Source organism: Planococcus citri, chromosome 5, assembly GCF_950023065.1.
Source record: "Planococcus citri chromosome 5, ihPlaCitr1.1, whole genome shotgun sequence".
Lineage (NCBI taxonomy): Eukaryota > Metazoa > Arthropoda > Insecta > Hemiptera > Pseudococcidae > Planococcus > Planococcus citri.
The window spans coordinates 62,148,538-62,162,406 of NC_088681.1; the positions used below are offsets into that span (position 1 = coordinate 62,148,538).

The window sequence follows — 13,869 nt, forward strand, 5'->3', positions numbered from 1 at the left end:
ATTTAGCTGCTGTGAATATTTACGTTTTCATTTTCCCATACTCGAAAGTATAAGAAAATCAAGCAATAAAAATGTCAAAAAACTATTGAAGGGTAATAAATTGTAAAAAACTGTCAAAATGTCAAGCATAGTATTGAAATATCGCGTGTTAATATTCTCCAGTTTCCCACGTGCACATAAGAACAGAAGATATTAACATGTTAAATCAATTACCTAATTATATAGCTATTAGTACTGTTAGTTTTTACATGCGACGAAAATAAAAGTCTAAGCCCTTATGTATCTATGCTTAATACAGTGGTCTCTTACGTATTTGTTGCTGAGCATCTATGTGCCTTGTATCCAATTACTTTGTCACGAGATACACATTAAATAATGACATTTTTATTATACTGCAGCAAATAGGTGTAATAATGATTAAAATGAAGACAGTTTTGTTCTACTAATTAGGTGTTCTCAGGTATCCGAAACGATTCTGTATATGCGGCAGATAGGTGTAATAAAGTAACCAGAAAGTGACGTATTTATTGCTAGCAATAAATGTCAATGCGTTTAACCAAAATATTGGAGTCATTTGTATGCTAATTAGCTATCTACTGGCGCTATGATTTCGTGGGAATCTTTCGGCTCGGACGTTTTTATAGGCATCCTGTTTGATTATGGCACGTGTGTGCAGCTATATGAGCTGGATACAAAGAAGATTCTCTATAGGGGTGATTTTTATATGTAAAAAGATAGCGCTCTTTTCTAACTGAGAACTTAGATATTTTTTATCTTGTGATTTTAATAATTTTCATCGGAGATTTCGAGTCTTGCAACGATCTTTTTGGACTAGATTTTTGAGATTTTGAACTTATACAGATTCAAATTAGAGTGAGCAGATAAATACATTTTTATGAAAAAATGTAACCAGTGTAGAATTCGATCAAATGACCCCAATTATTCAGGCTATTTGACCATTTTCTCACTGGTAACTTGAGAAAGATTTTTACAGAGAGAAAATTCAACGAACTATTTACAAGCTGAACTTGTCCTATTATTCTACAGATTTTCGTCTGTAAAAAGCAAGAAACAAATTCGTTCCTAGGTACCTACTTGAATAAAATGAACTTGACTGCTTATTTTACCCATACACCAAATTGTTAAAATATTACTAGGTACATAGAAAATAACTAGATTAAAGTGGCCAAAAAATGTTCATCGAAATGAGACATTTTAATGATTTTAAAACTGGGTGGCCTCACTCAAGTTGTCATTGTACTCCATAGGGGAGGAATGAGTTTGAGTGAATTTTTTCTCAACCTAACTACACTCGTTTTCGGAATTTTGAACACTTTGGCTATGAGCATAAAAAGATCAAAATTTTATGCTTTGCTTTTTAAGGGTAGTTTTGCATTTCTTTGTCAAGTTGTCAGATTTTCATCTTCGGACTTGGCAGAAAACAGCAATTTTGCCCTAATTTTAGGTCCGAATTCGTCAGATGGCTAATTTATTCCATTTAGAGCAAACTTAGCCTCGGAAGAATTTTTGTTTTATTTGTGTTGTATTTTCGGGTTTTCGTCATCGTAATTTTCACAGAAATGTCCGAAAACACACCACAAAGGGGTTAGTTGGGTCAAGACATAATTAAATGGTTTTTATGAATATTTAAACTATTTCGATTAGGACCTGTATTGTTACGAATCGCGAGTCAAACGGTCTTGTTTTAGAATTTTTCCTAGTTCCTATTCTAAATTTTAGCTCAAGAGAGTGTCTGAAAAAAATTTGTTCTATTTTTGTTCTAATTTATAGACGTTTTTCAAATTTTTACATTATTTAGTGAAAATTTAAGAATTTCATGTATTTGGTATTTGTGGGCAATTTTCTAGTTTTTCCAGTGAAGGAAAAACGAAAGACTCTCATGATGATAGAGAACTCACTTTAGGAGACAAGCTTACCAATCGCTCACGGGGAGTCCCATGATTCTCGGTGAGTTAAATGATTTTCATGAGAGTCAATATTATTGCAAACTATACCACAAGAAAATTGATTAAATTATCCAACTCTGATCTGTATTAAGCATGGACTTTCATGATGATAAATTACTCATTTTAGGAGACAAGCTTACCAATCGCTCACGGGGAGTCCCATGGTTCTCTATGAGTAAAATAATTTTCACGAAAGGTCATGAGAGTACAGATCATGAGTCAAATATTTCAGAATTTTATATTTTGGAATTTTCCAAAAGTACATGATGAATAAGGTAGCACAATTCTACTGTGATTCTTGAGATAATTATCTCCTTTGAGGCTAGTCAGGCTTTTGCCTTGCTCATTAAGGAGTTTTTTCTCAATTGGCACAGTATAGCTGCGATCCCCTACTCACCATGTAAGTGAGAGACTATCAATTTTTATGAAATCAAAGTTTTATTTAGATGAAATTTTGTTAATTATTTTTAGATTATAATTCTCTGAAAATACACAGTAACTAGGGTACCACAATTCTACCGTGATTCTCGAGATAATTATCTCCCTTGAGGCTAGTCAGGTTTTACACCTTGCTCATGAGGAGTTTTTTCTCAATTGGCACAATATAGCTGCGATCTCCTACCCACCATGAAAGTCAGAGATTAATTTTTTACCAAGCCAAAATTTTACGTAAGTTTAATTTAGGTATTTATTTTAACAGAATTAAATTATTTTGACTCGGACTTGTATTTTTAATAATTATGAATCAAATAGTTTTTCAGAATTTTTTCCTGCCCCTATTCGCAATTTATGCACGAAAGAGTGTTTGAAAAAAATTCATTTTATGTACATTAAAAAAAAATATACTGCATTATTTTAGCATAGTGTTAGTAAGCAATATTTATTGAAACTTCTCCTCACTAGAATTTGAGCTATAATTTTGCCTGCATATCTACCTACGAGACTTCGAGGTAAAAAACGCAATTTTAGTGGGGTATAGGAATTTAAAAAAAATCAAAATGAAAAAAAAATCAAAAAAAATCAAAAATTTTGGAAGGTTATAATTTAGATTGGTGTGAAACGTAATTTTTAGCTTGAATTATGCTCGTTTTTGGAGCTTTTTGGATTCAAGAAAGTTCAAAAATTAATTTTTTGGTAAATTTAAATTTTTTAGTTTATGAATTTTCGAAGATCTGTGGCATGTATGATTTTTTCTAGAGAGGTTCATCCACGTCAGGCGCCAGACTAAGTGATTAGTCAATTTTGACATGCAACATATCTTGGAAAATCATGTTTTTTCACTCGAATTGTGTTCTTTAGGAGAACCATTTGGAATTCGAGTTTGACAAAATTTGAAAAAATTGAAAAGTTTGAAGATTTTGAAAAATTTGAATTTATTAAGGGTGGGTTTTTTAGTAAGTCGGACTGAAAATTTTGCAATTTTCATGAGAATTACGCGGAAGTTAGGCGCCAATATGATATAGTGAGATTAAGCAGTATTGAGATAGATAGATTTTATCAGAATTTCTACCTACGTACTGAAGTTTAGAAATATTCCCTAAGGTAGTGAATATTTGCCTCGCCTGGTTAGCTCAATATATTGGAGAGGTCTCAGTCATACTACTCACTTTTCACAGAAATAATTCCCAATCACCAATCAAATGCATACATACAAGATAATATGATTTATTGTTGCTCGGAAATAACATGAAAATACATATTATAAAAGTTAAACGAGCATAAAATGATTTTACTACCTTAGACTCGAGTTAGTAAATTAAGTAATAATTAATATTCGTTAATAGATAATGAGGTTGGTAATTTCTTACCCATTGAAACTGTACACATTTCCTAGAAAATGTGCTATTAATGTTGATGACTTACTCATCAGGTTCACAAACTGTCCGCTTTTCCTGTCTCTTCGGGGTGTCCCTAATACTAGACACAGTCGACAGGTATTGGTTATTTTACTGAGGGTGCTTTTCCAGACGAGAAGTATGATCCGATGGCTAGCAGGATCGGAGACATACCCAATAGAGAACGTGAAGAATTACGATCGATAATTTTAATCACGAAGCGAAATAATATTAACCACTATAGAAGTGGGCGAGAACGGAATAAATAGGGGATGAGAGTCCCCGTAGAGGGAACTCATCCGCTTCTAACCTACATAAATACACTTTGTGACCAAGAACCTGCCTTCGCGACGGTCGGATTCGAGATACACGAGCATACCATTTAATAGGTACAACTTGATTATAAATTCAGATCATTTTAAGTGCAACTACTCGGTAGTCTTGCGACTACCTCGTAGGTGCAGCTTTATCCGAAAATACAACTGGATTAAAATGCAACTTATTTAAAATACAACTACAACAACTTTGGCTCGTGGCTGTGTTGCTCTATTTATAGTCGTAGGTGCATCGTTCGATGCGCTTGCCGCGGACATATCGAACATAGGTGACATTGAAATGTCACCAAAACGTAATAGTAGGAGTTCTCACATTACCAGACTTGCGCAGTCTTTGGGAATTATTATTTTAATCATCGCTACGGCGATGCTTCTATTCAACATCCCTTACGTGATGAAGGCATATTTCCTCATATCAACTTTGTTTTGAGTTTTGAACAACTGGGGTACATACATAGACTAAAATCCTTCTTAGATGCAGAGAATTGATAAAAAATAAAACTTTTGGTAACATTAAAAAGTTCAATCATTTATCTGCAGTTGTTTGAAACAATTCAATTTCCATTCTTTGAATCATTACAATTTCTTCTTTTAAAAAAACACGTTCCTCAGTCTCTTACCTGCCTTTTTAGTTAGAATTGTAATCAAGTTTCTATTAAAGGTTCATAAGATTATCAAAAAATCTTATTTTTTTGGCCAAAATCAAAAATATGTAAGTTTACTTGTTTGTATGAACTGAAACTGTTGAAAGTTAAAAAACAGATTTTTTTGCAAAATTTTGCCATAAAAGTTTTTTTTTTTACTTTTTATAAAATCAAAACTGCAAAAATTGCAAAAAAAAAAAAACTGTTGTTGCAGTCAAAGTTTTCAGAAGCTGAGGATTTTTTACATGAAAATAAGCTTTTTTGCTGCAATAAATTGGGTTTTTGTTGTCAAAATTGTAAAAAAATGTGATTTTTAAAGAATTTTAGAGTGTTTAAACGCGATTTATAACCGCTCACGAGCGTTATATCGGGATTAATTTAACAGTGGTTTAAATGGGGTTGTCTAGGGACCAGAGGAAATCAGTGTTATAACAAAATCAGTGTTATAACAAGCTTTTACTGTATATCACACCAATTTAAGGGCTTGATGTAAAAAACATATATCGCAACAATTAATCACATAATTATAACAACAATGACTCGCACAAAGGGCTCAAGTATTGATCAGGTACCTGAGATTACCATCTTTGGTCACCTATAGTACCAGGATTTACACAAGTATAACAGACCGAATTCTCCTGTGTATTTCTTTGCCGCAGCTACTTATGCAGTGACGAGAGAAAGTTCCAGTTTGGTGCATCAAGCCTCAAACTGTTCCAGTCACATAGGGGTTTGGCTTAAATGGGAGTTAACACATAGACCAAAGAGGAGAATAATACAGTCACGATCATAGTATCACATACTGGCATGGATGCTACCTCACAAACCTTAAGTTGATTCGATCAAATTTAGATTTTTTGGGAGCCTAGAAAGTCATGTCTCAAAAAATGTAAAAAATCGTGAAACTTTATAATGTTGAAAATCATTTTTTGTTCTCTCACTAATTTTTTGAAATATTGAACCATTCTTTCTGTTAAAAATCTGCGAGGCTCAAGCTTTTTCATTTTAGAGTTTTTATTGGTCTTTCCCCCTAATTTTTCTTTATTTTTTCATCTCTAGATAATTTATTTCATGTTTTTAAACTCTGTTATACTGGAAATACCTATAATTTTTCAGTTTCTTTTTTATTTCACAATTTTTTTTTGAACTTTTTCATCTCAGTTTTTTGATTTTTGCTTCAATTTTTTGATATTTTTTTAACAGCAGATTTTTCATGAAATCATTTTTACAAACCCCCTAGTTACACCACTATTTTTTCAATTTTCCTATTTTGTTTTTCTGATGAGAAAAAATAAATTTTCACCAAGTTTTTTGGATCCTTTTGAATTTACAATGAAATAATTTTGAGGTTTTTAGATTTTGATTGCACTTCAAACAATTGAACATTTCATCAAATTATCAACGTGAGGTATAATTTTGTGAAATTTTGAAAACAAAATATGTACTGGTAGCAGCTTTCATTCCCCTCTACCCCTCCCAAAAAAAGAAATTTGGCGGATTTTGACCAAGTTCAGCAAAACCCATCATTTCAAACAAATTTTTGCCTTTAAGGTTCTGAAATGGGTTTTGAATTTTTTTCAATTTTTTTTTGGTGAGAAGGGGATTCATACATACAATTTTCTTGAGCAAACATTCCTTGGTATGGCAGCTCTTCAGCTTTATAAAAAATTAAAATATCCTGTTTATAAAACTCGACAAAGTTCTTCTAAACCTTATTTTTTTTATTCAAAAAACCCTCCACTGCGAGGGTTCCCATGCTAGTTCCCCTTCCATCACAGAGTTGAAAAAAAATATTCTCAAAAGTGAAATAGGCGTCAAATTTGGTGACATTTTTTTGAAAATTTCCAAGTTTTGTGTCAAAATTCTTCTAAATAATCCACCCCCCCCCTCCCAAGAAAAACCTTCCTCAGTTCTCCAAACAGTGTTTGTATCCTTGCATGTAGCGCGTTAATTCGCTCCCTCCTCAAAAAAAATGAAAAATTGAAAGTGAACATTTTTTTGAATGTTTTTATTTCTGATCAGAATCTTTCTAAATAACCCATTTCTTGAGATAAAACCTGCTTCGGACCACGAAAAAAATATTAGTCTTTTTATGAAGAGCCCCCCCCCCCCCATATACACTGTTTGGAAGATCACAGAAGGTGTTTTCTTGTAACGGGGGTTATTCAGAACAATGTTGGTCAGCAATGAAAAAATTTCAAAAAATTTCACATACTTCAATTACTTATTACTATACGCAAAGAAACAGTATTGTTTGGGTGTTGAGGGAGGCTTTTTCTTGAAAGAGAGGTTATTTAGAAAGATTTTCATCTCGGAAATGAAACCTTTTCAAAAAATTTTATACACTTGAATTTTCAATTTTTGGTCATCCATAGTTCAGTTTTCTAGCCCAAAAAAAGTCCTAAAAGCCACTCCCAGCCCTCCTTATTGACATACGATGTCAATTTTCTTACGGTTTCTCGCCAACCGAAAGATTCTCAAGATGAGAAAACGCTGCTGGTTTTCTTCACTATTGCACACGAATTTGACGCGGTGACAAATTTCCCAGTATTTTTCCAAAGTGGAGGTCTCATTTCACCAGTACACTCACTCGTATAGGTCCCTACAAAACGACAGACGCGACGGTCTATGAAAACCTCGCAGCTTAGGCGAGTGAAAATTGCCGGACAGAGTTTTCATTTTCTCGAACCCGTATCAAAAAGTTGACAGTTTAAGTGTGTAAAAGTATTATCATCTCTGGAGGGAAAAATCCGATTGTCTGGTTTTATTAACGTCGCGGCTTCTTGTAAGCCCTTCTTCCGCTCTGTCGTCCACTTTGGCAAATGACAAGCGAGCTGCCTTATAGTCGAGAACGGGGTAACTCTTTATAAAGGCAATTTGTTACAACTTCGGGGTATATTCTATACTCGAGGCGATACATGTGTAAGTATATAGTAAGTAGAAGTACCACCTTTGGAATTCTACGTACGTGTGATTTTATACAGCGACATATTGCGGGACGACGACAACCACCATCTTATTACTCGTATAGTATGTAAGTAAATCAGCCAAATACTCGTACACGTAATACTCGTATTTACTCAACATGCAGCAGTCGCTGACAAGGAAATGCATTCTGTCCCGTACGTGCTTTTCTTTCGCTCGCTTTAAAAGCATTTCGCACTTTAATACACGTCAATGGTGCGAAAGAAACGAAAAGAAAAAAGGTGTCAGCGCCAGCGATATTCGTCGTTTATTCGACTATTGCACATAGCAGGTGAAATCGATGCTTTTTATTCGTCTGCTATAGCTCGTCTATATACAGCAAAATCAGCTCGATTAAAAAATACACCCAGAGGTTGCAAAGCAACGAGTCGCGTTAATTTTCCCTCTCCTCTTCCTGCCCCCTGCTGAGGAAAAAAATAGCCGGGGACTTTGCAAACATGAAAGCTCTCGCCGATGAAATGCTGGCGCCCTTACAATTTTACCCCGAAAAAGGAGAAAATTCGACTCCGACGACGACACCCGTCGTCGGTCGTTATACTACGATTCGTTCGAGTGCGAAAATTTCACTCTCTCGTAGACGTGATTGCTCGACGCTTACCCACGCCGAGAAAAGCCACCATAAAAACACAGTCCCCGACACCCGCTCGAGCTGAAAAACTTTTCGCATAAATCGAAAACACTCATCCGAGCTTCGGCTAGAAACTCGTTTATGATTTGCAATATCCTTCTTCCTCTCTTGTCGAGATATATGTAAGCTCTAAGTATACTTATATGAGTAAGCTCGCGTATGTAGTAAAGAGTCGTATCGTCGCGAGCTATTTTCCTCGCATTATAATGTGTGTATGTATCTTCGCTTAGCCTGATATATTTCTCTGGTTCGTAATTCCTCCAGGCTACGCGACAATTTACCTTGCGAATAATCTCATCGTCGCTTGCTCGGTTTGGTAGAGCTGCGATGACGAACCCGCAAAAGAATCCATTGTTGTTTTTGTGTATGTGCAAAGTCAACCCCGGGCGTTTTCACCACTTTATACATATCAATAGAGATATCTATGCATTGCTCAGGCAAGTTGTTCGTCGTGCTCTACGTGCATTTTATTTGTTGTTAAACGAAAAGTTGCTGTTTTATGGATCGTAATTTTTGGATGAGCTTTTTTCTTCCTTCTCTGCTTTATTAAATGAGGTTGGGAAAATTCAAAAGGCCATTAAATTATAACTGAAATTATTGAGATATCAAGTTGAAAACCCGTTGATTTTTTTTTGAAAATAGTACATCGAGTGTTTGAAGTTGTTTCGAAAATCACTATAAGCAGAGTAAACAGAGTAAAAATTGTACTAATATTTGAACAATTTGTCAAATAGTGGAAAAGTTTTTGATTTTGAGTAATTTTTGCCATTTTTTATTTATTTTAAAACAATTTTAAGTCATTTTTGATTTTGACTTTAGAATACAATTTTATTGCAGAAGTACTTTTCTTTTCTCATGATGGAAGGGGGTCGAAATATAAAGCGCGAAAAAGTTATTTTCAACATTCTGATTTTATTTAAATTTTTTTTTTTTTTTGTTAAAATGCTAAATGTACGAAAATCAAAAATTTGAAAGTATTTTTGATTTGAGTCAAGAAAGTTCAAAGGAAATGAAAACACATACCGGAGAAGGACCGAAAACTGTAAAAGATAACAAAAATAGTTGACTAAAAATTTGTGGGAAACTGAACATTTTCTAAATTAATTTGAAAAATAATCTAATTTGGTTGGTAAATATTTATTTTCCATGAAATTTTTTCTTTATAAAAAAATTAAAAATTAAAAAACTAAAGTGAGAATAAGTAGGTATTAAAAAAAAAAATCAAAAATAGCTGGAAAGGTTACCTATTTTAAAAGTAAAACACTAAAAAATGAAAAGAAATAATTCAAAAAGCTCAAAAAAATCTGCATTTTAAAAAAATTGAAAAATAGTTGAACTAATTAATTGATTATTTTTTTTCACTCATGTAGGTACTTACATATTTTTTAATCAATCATTCTTTATCATAAAAATTGGTAACATGTTTGTGAATGATAAAGTGGGCCATACTGCATCTTGCAAAATGATGCAATTTTCCCCTATTTTTCTAGCAACTTTATGCTGAAAATTTCTTTATTATCGTAAGAGTGAGGACGAGGGGGTTGTATCATTTAATTTTACCCATTTTTCACATTCATCTACGAGTACAGGCAGACTGGTCAATGACCTTCGGAAGCCAGAACGGAGGCCAGACGGTCTTTAGAAGCCAGACAGACAGGTCAATGACCTTAGGAGGCCAGACAAGACTGCAGATGGCCTTCTCCCACTTAAAGTGACCGATTTCTGAGCCTGAGCTAGAAAAAGGTGTTGAAATTTTGCATTATATTTGCAATGACGATTTAACTTGAGGACGTTGAGCACGAAAATGAAGTTCATATTGCATTTCAACTTGTAGTTTGGGAGATAGACGCACTTTTTTTTACAGAAGAAGTGACCCATGGCTCAAATGGAGTCCAGATTTGGACTCTGCGGCCTTGAGTTAGTCAGAAACGATCTTTTACTCAGTTTTTTTGGACATAAAGAAACTCCAATTGGGTCCAAAGACGGGTGATTGATTTTCAGAAGGCAGACAGACAGGTCAATGACCTTCAGAGGTCGTACTAAAATCGAGTCTTTTTCAGAACTCAAAAATAGAGGTCAATGACCTTGGTAGGTGAATCAGGGTTCCAGATGGCCTTCAGAAGAATTTCAGACAGTTCTCAAGAGCCAGACAGGGAGGTCAATGATCTTTGGAGGCCAGCCAGGACACCAGATGACCTTCAGAAGCTAGACAGATAGGTCAATGACCATCAAAAGGCGCCTCTTGAGAGCTAGACAGTCAGGTCAATGACCTTAGGAGACCAGGCTGGGAGACAGACTACTTTTAGAAGTAATACAGATAGGTTAACGACCTTTGGAGGCTAGCCAGGACACCAGACGATCTTCAGAATCTAGACATATAGGTCAATGTCCTTAGGAGACCAGACTGGGAGACAGACTTAGGTTAATGACCTTTGGAGGCTAGCCAGGACACCAGACAACCTTCAGAAGCTAGACAGATAGGTCAATGACCATTGAAAGGCGCCTCTTGAGAGCCAGAAAGCCAGGTCAATGACCTTTGGGGGCCAGACAGGACGCTATACGGCTTTCAAAAGCCAGACAGCCAAGTCGATGATCGTGGGAGACCAGAAATGAAGCCAGACGGGTAGTTCAATGACCTTAAGAGGCCAGACAGGACTCCAGATGGTTCTCACCAGCCAGACTGACAGTTCAATGACCTCTGAAGGCCAGCCAGGACTCAAGATGATCTTCAGAAGCTAGATAGAGAGGTCAGTGACCATTGAAAGGTGGCTCTCAAGAGCCAGATAGCCAGGTCAATGACCTTTGGAGGCCAGGCAGTGCTTCATATGGCCATAAAAAGCCAGACAGCCAAGTCAATGATTTTGGGAGACCATGGAAATTAAGCCAGGTGGTCAGTTCAATGACCTTAGGAGGCCAGACAGAACAGATGGTCTTCATGCAAAAGCCAGACAGACAGATCAATGACCTTCGTAGATCGGACATGAATCCAGACGGACAGTTCAATGACCTTAAGAGACGAGCCAGGACTCTAGATGGACTCTGCGACCTCGAGTTAGTCAGAAAGAATCTTTTACTCAGTTTTTTTGAACATCAAAAAAATCCAATTGGGTCCAAAGATGGGTAATTGATCTTCAGAAGCGAGACCAACAGGTCAACAACCTTCAGAGGTCATACGAAAAACTGGTCTTTTCTTCAGAACTCATACAGAGAGGTCAATGACCTTGGTAAACAAAGCCAGGTTCTAGATGGCCTTCAAAAGAATTTCAGACAGTCCTCGAGAGCCAGACAGTCAGGTCAATGACCTTAGGAGACCGGACAGGAAGCCAGACTGCTTTCAGAAGCCATACAGATAGGTTAATGACCTATGCGGAGCCTAGCCAGGACTACAGCCGACCTTCAGAAGCTAGACAGAGAGGTCAATGACCATTAAAAGGCAGATCTCGAGAGCCAGACACCCAGGTCAATGACCTCCAGCCAGACAGGACGCCATACGGCCTTCAAAATCCAGACAGCCAATTTGATGATCGTGGGAGGCCAGAAATGAAGCCAGACAGGTGGTTCAATGACCTTAAGAGACCAGACAGGACTCCAGACGGTTCTCATAAATCCAGACTGGCAGGTCAATGACCTCTGGAGGCCAGCCAAAACTCAAGACGATTTTCAGAAGCTACACATAAAGAGGCCAATGACCATTGAAAGGCGGCTCTCGAGAGCCAGACAGCCAAGTCAATGATCTTGGGAGACCAGAAATGAAGCCAGGTGGTCAGTTCAATGACTTTAGGAGGCCAGATAGGGCTTCAGACGGTCCTCATTCAAAGGCCAGACAGACAGTTCAATGACCTTTGGAGGCTAGACATGAATCCAGATGAACAGTTCAATGACCTTAAGAGACCAGTCAGGACTCTAGACGACCTTCAGAAGCCAGACAAAAAAGTTAATGACCTTGCGGAACGCCAGGTGGGACTCTATAGTGGGCTCTTGAGAGTCAGACATCCAGGTCGATGACCTTAGGAGGCCAGACAAGACTCCAAATGGCCTCCTATCGATTAAAGTGGGTCATTTTTCAGTCTGAGTCAGAGAACATTTTTCAAACTTTGCATTTTAACTACGTTTTCCGAGTAATTTGAGAACGTTAAGCACGAAAATGACATAAAAACTGAAAAACTACTGAAACTGACTCAAAAGAGAAGCTTTTCCTCTACATATGTATTTATATATTTCAAAGGGAAGAAAAGTTCGAAAAATGTGCACCTGCAGATAATCTGTCAACTACCTTAAGCCACTCCTGCATTTTTTTAAAAAAATTATTCAAACGAAGAAAATTCTGAAAAATGGGTTGAAAAAAAAACTCATGCAGGTAGGTATATTAACGCACGATACATCCCAGCTTGTATAAACATTGAATTAAACCCAGATTTCTGTTGAGGTTTTACTATACATCGTATTACGAGAAAAAATACATAAACGCTTTGAGTATACTATATCGTACAACACTCGTTTGACGATTTGACGAAAAAAGAGTAAGAAAAATCCAATTATATCGTCCCCTTTTCCATTAACCCGTTTGACAGTATAAACGAAAAAAAAAGAGGAAAAAACCTTCCATAGCAGACCATACAAGTGTTATGCAACAATACCTCGTATAAATGGTGACGAGACAGGGCGTAAAACGTTTCTTTGTATTTGTATCTAGCTGTAGACTACACACATTTACCTCTTTTCTCGTATACCTACCTACTACCTATACTGTAGATACAACAATACGTAGGTCTGCACAAATACGGGAGTAAAAAAAAAATAGAAAAAAAAGCGAAAAAGAAAAAAAGAAACGAAAACAAATAAATCACGAAAACGGTTCAGTGTTGTGCTTCTTTTTACGGCGGCGTATAGTACGCGGTATCGAAGCTTTCACGAAAGAATTACATTTTTTTGCCCACTTCTCGCCGCGAATCTCGAGATCGGACCATTGAAAGGAAAGCAGACCGCTGTGGTTTTTCGTTATCGCACTCAGCCCTGGCTATTCGACAGCTCATCCTGAAAAGATGCGGTGTACCGGGAAGCAAAGTCGTTATGAAAATATAAAAGGTAATTTAGAAATAAACGACCATACCGTATAGGTATATAGGAAAGAAAGAATAAAAAAAAGGTGCATGAGAAAGGAATGAAAAAAAGTGAAACTCATCTCGACGTATATGGAGAGGTTTTGATATGCTTTTTCGCGGTGGTTTCATCAATCTGATGATGCTGCTGTTGCCTACGCCGCAGCCCAACAAATATGTTTCATTGATGAATCGCCCCAGGGAATTGCAATATGAAATAAAAATCTTCGCTTTTTCTCGTAAAAATCAAAAACAATCCAATCGTTGCCTCGTGTGACTGTGAGGGGTGTTCGTGCCTCGCGGTGTATTTTTTTTTTACCATCGGTTTCCCTTTTCTCAGCAGTTCTAGATTGGGTAGGGTAAGGAGAGGAGGATG

The 13,869-nt window shown here is 36.4% G+C and overlaps 1 protein-coding gene across 1 annotated transcript in view; it reads left to right on the forward strand.

Moving 5' to 3' along the window:
* Positions 1–13,869, forward strand: part of LOC135848027 (uncharacterized) — a 623,146-nt gene that overhangs the window by 453,053 nt on the left and 156,224 nt on the right. The gene's annotated exons all lie outside the window — the stretch shown is intronic.